Genomic DNA, 12,919 nt, shown 5'->3' with positions numbered 1-12,919 from the left:
TAGTTTTCCACAGCAGTTTCCAAAGGCTGCATAAAATTCTATCCTATTAAACCCCATTGTTGGACATTGAGGTTGTTTCTAATTTTTGACATGATAAATAATGCTTCTCATCTGCATCAGCATTATTTTAGATGAAGACACGCAGATATACCCAGTGATGCCAAATAAAACAGTGCCATTGCTAAATGTGATCTCATGTTTTATGCATTCTAAAATATTGAAGCTGTGGTTTGGGAACTGGTTAACTGTGGCTCCAGTGTGCAAATATACCACTTCTTCTGGGGCTGAGCTGCGGCCAGCCAGGTCGCCTAGGAGGGTGGGGGTCAGGAGATAAGCACCTCCCCTCAGGTGCTCCAACTCCCTGGGCTCAGGAAATCTCTCTCTGTCCTTCCAATAATAATATTCGAGGGAAAAAATTTGATGGCTTCTGTTTCAGGTTGAATTTTGCCACCCCACCCCCCAAATTCATATGTTCAAGTCCTAATCCCTGATATCTCAGAATGTGACTGTATCTGGAAATAGAATCTTTAAAGGGGTAAGTAAGATAAACATAGGTCATTCAGGTGGCTCCTTACCTAATATAACTGGTGTCCTTATAAGAAAAGATCAGGACACAGACACACACACACATACACACACACACACACACACACAGACACACAGGGAAGACCATATGAAGACACAGGGAGAAGACAGCCATCTGCAAACCAAGGGGAGAGGCCTCAGAAGAAACCAGCCTTGATCTTGGACTTCCAGCCTGCAGAATTAGGAGAAAATAAATGTCCGTTTTTTAAACCACCCAGTCTGTGGTACTTGGTTATGACAGCCCTCGCAAACTAAGACAGCTTCCTAACACATCTTCAGAGAAATGTTTCAGGTGAGTCAGAGTCCTAAGAGCAGGCAGCTGGAGAGTTAGAGTCAGAGAGATGGGACTTGAAATGGAGGGTCTAGGAATCAGGAGCTACCTGATCTTCGGCATGCACCTGCATGCTGAAATTTTTGGCTACATATTACATATTGGCTACATAGGCAATACAGCTAATACGTGGCCAAAAATTTTAGCATCCCAGCCTCAGCATCCTCATCTTTATACTAGAGACCAAACTCTTGTGATAAATAACACCCATTGTATTAGTCCATTTTCAAGCTGCTGATAAAGAGATACCTGAGACTGGGAAGAAAAAGAGGTTTAATGGACTCACAGTTCCACATATCTAGGGAGGCCTCACAATCATGGCAGAAGGCCAAAGGTACTTTGTACATGACGTTCCAAGAGACAATGAGAGCCAAGCCACAGCAGAAACCCCTTACAAAAACATCAGATCTCATGAGACTTATTCACTATCATGAGAATAATATGTGAGAAACTGCCCCCATGATTCAATTATCTCCCACCAAGTCCCTCCCACAACATGTGGGGATTATGGGAGCTACAATTCAAGATGAGATTTGGGTGGGGACACAGCCAAACCATATCACCTACCTTTTGGAGGATTCTGAGGATGCCAGACGTGAAAAGCGCCTGGCACAGTACTTGGTATGTAGGAGGCATGGGATGAACTGTGTTAGCCAGTGGCCTGCACAAGCTTATCTTCACCTTGTCAAATAAAGTGAGTCTTAATTAACCATATAATATGTAAAAAGATAATTACACATTTGGAACTTTTGCTTTAAGGCAGATTCACTTTGTTTAGCCCAGACAGTGCTTCTTAAAAACACTTCAAATTAGTTGTCAATATTTTAACAACAGGAGATTCTACACAAATTCTGGATTTCTGGCTATTTCAAAAATCAACAGATCTGGAAGCCCTAGGCCGCCATTCTCTGGCTCTCTGTGGTTCCTGGGCAAGGGACGTAGCTGTGTCACCTGCTGGGCCATGTAGCATTGAATCTGTAACCTAGACCCTAATGTATAAACTGATTTTTATAAATAAAAATACATACATGCATACAAACGGAGAATAAATGTGTGTGTGTGTGTGTGTGTGTGTGTGTGTGTGTGTGTATGTATTCCTTAAGTCCCATGTCTCTTTGCTTCATTATTTCAACATCTTTCCTTTTTAAAAAAATTCACTTTGATTCCAGATTCATGCCTTTGGTGTCTGATTCAACAAAACTGGTCTAAAAGCCCTATTGCACCATACACCCTAGAAATGTGGATGAAACTACAATTCCCCTAGTTTAACCTCTCATGAGGCAATACGGCTAATATGTGGCTAAAAATTTTAGCCTTGAAAGGGGCTTCAGAAATTAGCTAGTCTTTGTAAAACCCTCGTTGTTGCTAGAAACCTCAGAGATTTAGGAAAGCTTTTTGTTATTTGATTTGATTTTTACAAAAACAAAAAACAAACAAACAAAAAAACCCAGGACCGAAAACAAAAAACAAAGGAATTCAAACATTTAATTAGTCATGTTAATTTGTTTTCCTTTCCCTCCAAGCAATCTCCAGGCATTATTAAAATGCTCCCAGGTATTTCCTAAAACAGGTTTACCCAGCCCTGTGAACCTCAGCGTTGTCTTGTATCAGTTGCTAGGTAACTGAGGAAGATTTATGCACATCTATTGTTAATTTTAAAGACAATTTTCAGCTCTGCCATAAACATCGGTAGAAGCAGACACCACACTTGCACTGAGACATTACTCTAGCCTTCCCTGAGATGGGGCATTCCAGGGCATGTCTACAAAATCCAAAATATTCTGGTTAAAAAAAAAAAAAAGGAAATGCTGGTAAATTCCCAGCTGTCTGCAAAAACAGTTCAGCAAATTTGAGACATTTGGGCCCATCTCCAGTACCCTCTTGTGCCAAATCTATTATAAGTTTTATTCAAAGAGTATCATCTGCCCTCCCAGTTTGCCTGCATTTAATTGTGCATTTCAAGTTTGCCCAAAATTTAATATTGTGCTTCTCTCCCCCATTCTTTCCAGCAGCACCAAAATTTAGTCCTTTGTATCCCAGAAGCATCTGCAAAATTATTTCTCAACCCAGTGGTTTCATTACTTTTTAAAGGGTTCTTGTTAAGCCCAACAACCATTTATACTGGTTTTGACCAACTATATGGATTTTGTTGCCACTGTTTGGGTAAGTGATGGGGGGACCCAGTTTATATGATGGGCACCCAAACCAATGTTTTATAGAGTGATCATAATTATAATGACCCTTGGCTTGTGGGAAGCAGTTCATGTCTTACTTCAAGCTTCCCGGGGCATTCCATCAACAGATTCTCACCACAACCCCATAAGAAGCATGTTTCGTGGCATCGTCATTCTAGCTTAGATGACTTCCTGACTTCAACACTGCTAGCTGGTGGTCTGGCCTTGCCTCCTCCTAACTCGTCCTCTGTATAGTCTCTAGAGAGGTCGTTCCAAATGGAAACTCAAACATGCCAGTATCCTACTTAAAATCAGCCTGATGTTTCATGGTTCACATTTGTAACATGGAAGAGAAGGGCCTCTGTGATCTAGCCCCTGTCTACCTCTTCAGCCTCATCTCCCGTCACTCTTCCCTCACATTTTGCACCCCAGCTGTGCTGCCTTTTATATAGTTCCCTGCATATCATGCTGTCTTCTTGTCCCTGGGTCTTTGTTCATATGGCTTTCTCTGCCAGAGATACCCCACCATCTAATTATTACACCAATGCCCAATACCAAAGTATTCTCTGACCCCATCTCTGCCTCACACCTGGAGAGTTAGATGCACTCCCCTGTGCTTCCAGAATACTCAATGCATATCTCATCAGTGCATCTATGGAATTGCTTTATAATTATCTGTTCTTCTGTCTGTCTTCTTCTAAACCTAAAACTAAATGTTTGAGGATTTTCCCAGGGAGTGCTTATACCATCTTCTTCCTCTGAGTATCTCCCAAGCCTAGCACAGTGCCCAGCACATCATGAGCATTAGTTTGTGGCAGGGAGGGAGTAAAAGGGAAAGGGAGGGAGATCATAAGAGGGAGGCCAATAGCACCATTGGCCTGATTCCACAGATAAAGCAGCCCAGCCTCCAAGAAATTCAGTGACCCAGGCAACACAATTAGCAAGTGGAATAGCCAGCATTTGAATGGGAGGAAGATCCTTAGAAATAAGTGAACACAGGCTGGGCGCGATGGCTCACGCCTGTACTCCCAGCACTTTGGGAGGCCGAGGCAGGCGGATCGCGAGGTCAAGAGATCAAAACCATCCTGACCAACATGGTGAAACCCTGTCTCTACTAAAAATACAAAAAAAAAAAAAAAATTAGCTGGGTGTGGTGGCATGTGCCTGTAATCCCAGCTACTCAGGAGGCTGAGGCAGGAGAATCACTTGAACCCGGGAAGTGGAGGTTGCAGTGAGCCGAGATGGCACCACTGCACTTCAGCCTGGTGACAGAGCAAGACTTTGTCTCAAAAAAAAAAAAAAGAAAGAAAGAAGTGAACACATCCTTTCATACAGTGGAGAGAGCTTCTGTTTGCATACCTGCAGGGACGGGCTGATCACTGCTTCTCCAGGCAGCCATTTTCATGGCTGGTCATCTAGGCTACGAAACAGTTCATTCTCTGGAGGTACCAAGCCAAAGCTAGTTTCCCAGTGATTCACATCAGCCCGGTTTCACTTTTGTCTTCTGCTGTTAGACATTTCCTCTTGTCAGAGCAGAAACCTCAGACTTCATATTCTGTGGATAAATCACCCTTGAATTGCTCCCCCCTTCCTCAATCACCGTCAAAAAATGCAAAAATAACCAGATTCTTAGCCTAAACACAAGCACTTTCCATGTACTATCTAATCCAAACATCCCAAAAACACAAGTTTAAAAACATGCTGGAGATCACACAGCTAAAAAGTCACAAATCAAGCCTAGACCCCAAGGGGTCTAACTCCAAGTTCATGGACTTAACCACCTCACAATACTCTTGCCTGTCTGAGCCCTTTAGCTATTCAGCAGTGAAAAGCTAAGCAGATTAAAAGCACATAATTCTCTCTCTTTCCCTCTCTCTCTCTCTCTCCCTCCCGTCCCCCCCTTCCTCCCTCTAATACTGGGTTTATGAAGACCTAGCAGACCTCTCTCCTCTGAGGATTATTTTTCAAAATGAGTTTCTTTCTCATCCCCCCTCTCATCCCAAGCCCCATCTGAGGAAGAAAGATCGCTGGGCTGCTGGCTGTGCACATACTGTGTTATTCATGGGGTACGCACCAGGATGGGCCAGCTCATTAGGTTCAAAGCCTCAAATTAATTTTACATTACTGTCCCCGTAGGTGAAAGGTCATTTTTTATCTTCTTAGCCTTATCCACCACCCGGGATGAAATTGGATCTTTAGGAAGGAGGGGACCACGCTCCCTATTGTACCAGCTGTTGATGCTTCTCTTCTTTGTTGTGAGTGAAACTGTACACACAGAGCTGAGATTTAAAACACACACACACACACACACACACACACAAACACCAGAGGTGGTTTTTGTTGTTGTTGTTTTGAGGCAAGTTCTCACTCTGTTGCCCAGGCTGGTGTGCAGTGGCATAATTATAGCTCACTGCAGCCTCATACTCCTGGGCTCAAGTGATCCTCCCACCTCAGCTTCCTGAACAGCTGGAACTAGAGGTGTGTACCACCACACCCGGCTAACTTTCAAACTTTTTGCAGGGATGGAGTCTCGCTATACTGCCCAGGCTGGTCTTAAACTCCTAGCCTCAAGCAATCCTGTTGTTTCTGCCTCCCAAAGTGTTGGGATTACACACTGAGCCATTGCATCTGGCTGGCGTTGTTAAGTAGGAACATTTTGTAAATTATGGAGCAGAGTAATGATTAAGAGACTGGTACTGAGTGTGTTGAGAAAGCTAGAGACTGAAACAAACTGCTATTGCCAGGGTGAAGCTGATGGAAACTAGAAGGTGAGAGGCCCTCTTAAATCCTCCAACTTTGCCATCTCCCTCTGGTGCCTCCTAGTGGCAGAACCAAATGTGGCACCAGCTGGTCAGGAGAAAGGGCAGCCCCAACCACTGCATCACAAAACAGTGGTTGGTGGGCTTGGGGTGAGGGACAACAGCTTAGTAATTGGTACTTGCACTCATGTCTATATCAAAGATGTGTTTTAATAACAATTAGGCTGGTTCAAAGAGGCTCTGGTGGGTTTGGAGTGGCCCACGTTCATGGGACGTTCCAAGCATGGTCCCAATAACCTCCCAAATGATGAGAGGAGCCACCTCCCCCACAGAGAGAGGCTTGGTTTCCAGGTTGGGCTGCCCCAGTTAGACTGAGCTGGATCAAAATTGCAGGGTAGCCCTGGCTGGATCAAAATTGCATTGAGGAGGGGAAGAAAGCGGCATTGAACCCTGCCCGCTTGTATTCACAGTAGCTATTGTCTCACCCACAATGGTGTAATCAGAGCGAACACACTAACCAGTGTTTGCTTTCCCCCTCCCCAGCCTTCTCCCAACATTTTCTCCCAGCTTGATGAAGAGGTTTGGCATTCAAAGGATGGGGAGGGTGTGTAATACCGCAAGAGTGATGGGCAACCCCTGGGGAGTAGAGGAAACAATCTTCTCTTCAAAGCTCCAAGAGCTTCTACACGATGGATGCCCTGCTGAAGGATGAGTTGCCATGCAGCTTTGGAAGATGATACTGTCAGAAAGACGCAGAATCTTGCCCTTTCCCAAAGCAATGCCCATCAAAAATGCCCCATGAATATCTTGGAGCCAAGTGGCATTCCTTAAAGACAGCAGCTGCCAAACAGCAGGAAAAAGGCCAAGGTAGAAAGGTGGGATTTGGGCGAAGAAAGCAAAATAGAGCCACTGCAATTTTAAAAATCAGCTTAATTTTCAATGATATTCACCAGGAAGATTAATAGACTTAATAGAACCTATAAAGCAGGGCAAAGGGGTTCCATTTATTATACATCATGCTTTCAATTCAGGTCTGTTCTTTCTCAAGAACAGAGACTTGGTGGGGCACCCACCCCACTAGAGATTAAAGCTCCAGAGTACAGCTGAAGACCAGAGCTGGCAAAGAAAGGACTGCTCTAAATCAGGACCCAGCAACCATTCTGCCCACAACTTTTCTGAGTTGAACTGGCCTTGCAGAGGAGGGCAGTGAGTTACCAAATAGGAGCTTGCCAGCCGAACAAGCCCACCTTACCTATTCTGGCCTGGAAAGGGAGAGAAGTTAGAGGTTAGGTCTTTTTTATTTTGGTGGAACACCAATGGCTATGTATTGGGCATCCCTAGCTGGCCAGCTGGTAACTGGTTCTTAGATGTGGTTGAGCTCTGCCCTATACGGTTGGGTATAGATGTGAAAAGGCTGGTTCCTGGCTTAATACCGGACACAGGTACCCGTAGCCCCTTCAAGGATGATGCAATGAGAACCTGTCATTTTGACTTCTCAACATTCTTTATTCCATCTTCCGGTAAGAGCACCACAAATTCCTGTGGGGAGCCATCTCTTCTTCACTTTCAGCCCTATAACTAAGTGTGGTGCATTGAAATGGATTTTAGGATTTTTATTGAAACTGTCAGGAAGAAAATAAATCTCTTTTGGTGGCAATGGAAATAGTTTATGCATTACTCAACTATGGCCACAACAATGCTATATAAAGAGCCCTCATATAGCTCAGCCCCACATATCAGAAAGTGTTTATTATCATGCTAACAATTCCTCAGATTAGCTGGCATGCCTCTGCTTCCAGCTGCAAGCCTGCGTTCAACTGAAGCAGCTTCTCTCTAAATGTCTTTTTTTTTTTTTTTAAAGAGGCTACCTGCAGCATATCCTCATGGTAATTCTAGAAGCACAAGAGAAAGCATATGGAAACAGGCCGTTCCTCTTAACACCTAGGCTCAGAACTGGCACGCTGTCATTTACAACCACATTTCTTTGGCCAAAATAGAGTACATGGCTACACCCAACATCAGTGAGATGGCAAATGCACTCTACTGGTGGAAGAGACTACAAAGTCACTGGCAAAAGGCAGGCATGCAGGATGGGTGAGGAGTTGGGAAAAATCATGCATTCACCCCCACAGTGTAAGCTGCCTTTGCTGGTAGCCATTTTGCTATGGGATGGGAAAAGTCTCCCTGAATGAAGCCAACAGGAAGGAAAGCAGAGGCAAGAGATGGAGACTGAGACTTGATAATATTGTTCAAGTCCTTGAATCCCGCTATGTTCTGACTTTTCAGTTAAATAATTAAGTCTGTTTCAACTGGTGTCTGTGATTTGCTACAAAAAGACACCTCACCCAACTGTATCAGTCAGCCAACAAGGAAGGTCTAGAGTGTCAAGTCTGAGAGCTGTGGCAGGATTTGAAGGGAAGGCAAGATAGAGAAGCGGGTCCTGCAGGAAGAGCCTAGAAAGGCAGCCAGAGGCAACTGGATGTGGGTTATATGGAATGTAGCTGTGCAGGGTGCCCTTGGAAAGCCAGCCGACATGAAGGAAATATGGAAAAGACACTGCATCATTTGAACACTCCGGATCAAAGGAATATAGGGGCTCTTGTTTCTCCAGCATCTAATAGATACAAACAACACCAGTGTAGTCCATACTGACGTGGCCCATATTGCATAACCCCAAAGTCAGAGCATAAGTTCTGGAAAAGTGTCAAAGGACTTCTAGGAACATAAGTACTAGGATAAGTCGTTGATCTTGGGATTATTAAAAAAGAACCAGAGGCTGGGCACAGTGGCTCACGCCTATAACCCCAGCACTTTGGGAGGCTGAGATGGGTGGATTACTAGAGGTCAGGAGTTTGAGACGACCCTGGCCAACGTGGAGAAACACTGTCTCTACTAAAAATGAAAATAAAAAAAAAATTAGCCTGGCAAGGTGGCACATGCCTGTAGTCCCAGCTACGCAGGAGGCTGAGGCAGGAGAATTACTTGAACCAGGGCAGTGGAGGTTGCAGTGAGGCAGCTCTGTGCCACTGCGCTTCAGGCTGGGTGACAGAGCAAGATTCTGTCTCAAAAAGAAAAGAACTAGAGTTGGGTGTGGTTGGCTTATTCCTGTAAAAACAGCATTTTGGGAGGCCAAGGCAGGAGGATAACTTGAGCTCAGGAGTTTGAGAACAGCCTGGGAACATAGTGAGACCCCATCTCTACAAAATTACATATTAAAAAAATGAAGCTTGGCATGGTTCTGTGCACCTGTAGTCCTAGCTACTCAGGAGCCTGAGTTGTGAGAATCGCTTGAGCTATGAGTTGGAGTCTGCAGTAAGATATGATCGTATCACTGTACCCTAGAATGAGACCTTGTCTCTAAATAAATAAATAAAAATAAAGAACCAAAGATTTCAGGGGAGCCGAGGAGGCTTTTGGCCTAAGAGGAAGAATCTTTAGGACTCAAACGTTTGAGTAGCCTTAGCAACAACATTCACTACAGCCATTACCATGTATTGAGAAAAGCCATGTGCCAAGCACCAGCCTAAGGATTTGTCATATATTAAAGCATCCAATCCTGCCAATAAACCATAGAGGTAGGTATTTTATGTCCATTTTACAAATGAGAAAAATGAAGTCCATGAGGTTTCAGACATCTAAGGGCCCTGAGCTGAACCTCTGCCCTGCCGCAAAGCCCTTACAGTGAACACCAGGCTAGGAGCCTCCCTAATGGATGATTCTTTGTTCTGTCTGACCCTAGAGCTTGGCAGGGACCTTTTAATTAGTACTTCCTTCCTTTGCCCTTTTAATAGCCTTCTGTTCTTTGAAATTTGGGCCCAGTATCAGACTGGAGAGAAAAATATCCTCTCTGTCAAAAACTTTTCTACAGTCTCATTGTAGAGAGCAGTTGTGGCTTCCCCTGCCTGGCACCCAGTCTCCCTTCTTCCGGTAAGAGCAGCCAGGTTTCCTTTGAAAAATCACTTCCCCCAACCTTCAGTCTAGGTGACAGATGTGGGGCTGAACCTGCAGAGCTGATTCTATACCCCTGCTTCTCACCCCAGGGGTAGGCATCTGGGCCATAGTTGCTGATTAGTGCAGTCCATTACCTCAGACAGGCACAGTGTGGTGGGGTGGGGCCATGTGTCCTCAGGGGCTCACCTTATTTCGGTGCCTCAGTCTCCTCACGTGGGCATGTGGCGTGCCAGTCCAATGGGAATCTTTGCTAGGATTTTGTTGGGACTACTGAGAAAGTGGTTCTCTCTCTTCCTCTCTCTGGTGGGGGTGGTGTGCTGTGGGATATGGGGTTAGACCTCTTAGTAGAAGGAAGATCTGATGAGTCCAGAGACAGATTTTTCTCAGCATTGTGTGAAGGCCTGGGCCTGGCTGTGCCTATGGTCACCACTCCCCTGGGCTTTCCAGTAGCATGCACCAGTCATTCCCTTTTGTGGGAAGATCAGGGTTTTGTTTTTGTTTTTGTTTTTGAGACGGAGTCTCGCACTGTCGGCTGGGCTGGAGTGCGGTGGTGTGAACTCGACTCACTGCAACCTTTGCCTCCCAGGTTCAAGCAATTCTCCTTGCCTCAGCCTCCCAGTAGCTGGGATTACAGGTGCCTGCCACCACTCCTGGCTACTTTTTTTTTTTTTTTTTTTTTGTATTTTTAGTAGAGACGGGATTTCACTATGCTGGCCAGGCTGGTGTTGAATCCCTGACCTCCTGATCTGCCTGCCTTGGCCTCCCAAAGTCCTGGGATTATAGGCGTGAGCCACCATGCTCGGCCAAAGATCAGTTTTAAATGGGGTCGGGACAGGGGCGGGGCAGCAGAGTAAAACAAGTGAGAATTGTTTGAATAGCTTCAGACTGCAGCATCTTCTGGCTTTTCTCTCCTCTTCTAACCCATGAGACACATAAGTAGTAAACTAGGACATGGGAAGAGAAAAGGACAAACCTTTATGGTGTAATTTTCTTCCTCTTTCTCTCCCTTTCATGCATCATGCAAAAGAACACAGCCACTGTGGTACTATACACACCTGGGCACGAAGCTCAGCTCAGCCAATCCCCAATTATAAAAACATGGACAGATGGACAATTTTTGTAAACCCCTGGGTCCCTGGGAAATAATAATATCAGCTTCAGTCTTATAAAATGGACATTTTTATAGATCAAAAAAGTTGTTGAATATTGACAATTTCACATCACCCCAACAGGGCCCACTGTACATAATTTTGTCAGCATTAAATAAGATGATACACAGGCAGTTCTGATCATAATGCCTGGCCACGAGGTAATGACCAGTAAATATTAATTGCTAGTGCTACTACTAGGATGGCAATGACCATGACTGCTAAGAAGCCGAAGCACAAACCAAAGGGAACAGAAAGAGCAGCCAGAGGCTTTCAGCAGTGGATTTTGGACTTGATTGTCAAATCTGCTTGTTTCCTCTCAAATCTTGCCCTTCAGGTTTTTTTGTTGTTATTGTCTCCTCCAAGACAGGGAAGCCAAAAGTTCACAAAGGTAAAGCAGGAAACTCCACGCCTCAGTGGCTCTATTATTCCTCCTGCAAAGATGCTCCGGGATCCCTGGGTTGTCTAGTGTTCTGATGACTGGGGAAGAGGAAGATGGGAGGGAAGAAAGAAGGGATGATGTTAGAATTGCCACACATAGCCGGGCACAGTGGCTCATGCCCGTAATCCCAGCACTTTGGGAGGCCAAGGTCGGCGGATCACGAGGTCAAGAGATCAAGACCATCCTGGCCAACATGGTGAAACTCTGTCTCTACTAAAAATACAAAAATTAGCTGGGTGTGATGGCGCATGCCTGTAGTCCCAGCTACTTGGGAGGCTAAGGCAGGAGAATCCCTTGAACCTGGGCGTGAGCCGAGATCGCACCACTGTACTCCAGCCTGGCAACAAAGTGAGACTCTATCTCAAAAAAAAAAAAAAAAAAAAAAAAAAAAAAAAAAAAAAAAAAAAAAAAAAAGCCATGCATATTTTTAAACATCTTGATGTCAATAAAAACAGTTTCCAATTCAGGGACAACTGGGGCACTTGTTTTGATCATGGGTTTCTCACCCACCAGCCAGTTATTTTGGTTAAAACAGAAAAGCATGTATTTTCTGAAAGGCAGCAATTTGATGAGTAGTTTATTCTCCCCGTTTCCCAAAGCTTCAAGGTGTTATTCCTGAGTTATTCTAGCTATTCCTCTCTGCTTGGGGCCTTTGGAAATGTTCTTCCTTGAACCCAAACATTCTCCCCTCTTTTCTTCACCTGGTTCACCCCTGCAGAGTGCTGAGCTCCAATACGACTTTATGATAACTTTTCACACACTCCACATCCATCAACCCTTCTGTTACATGCACTCATATCACTTGGCAATTTTTCTTCACAAATGTGTATCACATTTGCAGTCTTATTGTTCTGTGTGAACTGTTTGTGGAACATCCATTGTCTCCCACTGGACTCCAAGCTCCAGGATGGCAGGTACTGACTGGATCTACTTTATTTTCCACTGTCCCCAGGACCTAGCCTGATGAATACCACATGGTTAATACTCAAAAAATATATTATCTGTATGAATCCATCATTCAGTCATTCATAATAATTAAGTGAAAGCATTCATCAGTGATAGAGGCTTGGACCAAATCTTCCCCACTGGAGATGAGTATTTGAATTGGGGTATAGAAGGGATGGCATCAAGGATGTCACCTGGTTCACCCTATAAGGGGAAACAAAAGGAAGGAAAAATCCTTTGACTCTGAACATAGTCCAACTCATTGTGAAGTCTGGAAAGGTGACTGAAAGATATACCGGCGTTTTATTAAAAATCCTGCACATGCAAATATCGACTACTGAACTTCAGACACCACCAACAGCCGAGAATGAATGAGACATGTTGGTGATTAGTTTGAAGTGAACAACAGTAATACAGAATGGAAGGAATTCCAGTTAGAATTAAATGGGGGAAGGGACACTTACCCTGTCACCATGAGATGGCACTCCTGATCACAGATCCTTAGCTGGTGGCAGTGCTGGTGTTTACAGCCAGGTTTTCCAGAGTCATTGTGGTTTGTGAAAAGGAACAATCACAGCAAATCT

The sequence above is a fragment of the Pongo pygmaeus genome, chromosome 2 (genome assembly GCF_028885625.2).
Source record: "Pongo pygmaeus isolate AG05252 chromosome 2, NHGRI_mPonPyg2-v2.0_pri, whole genome shotgun sequence".
NCBI classification, from domain to species: domain Eukaryota; kingdom Metazoa; phylum Chordata; class Mammalia; order Primates; family Hominidae; genus Pongo; species Pongo pygmaeus.
This window is presented reverse-complemented; position numbering follows the sequence as displayed.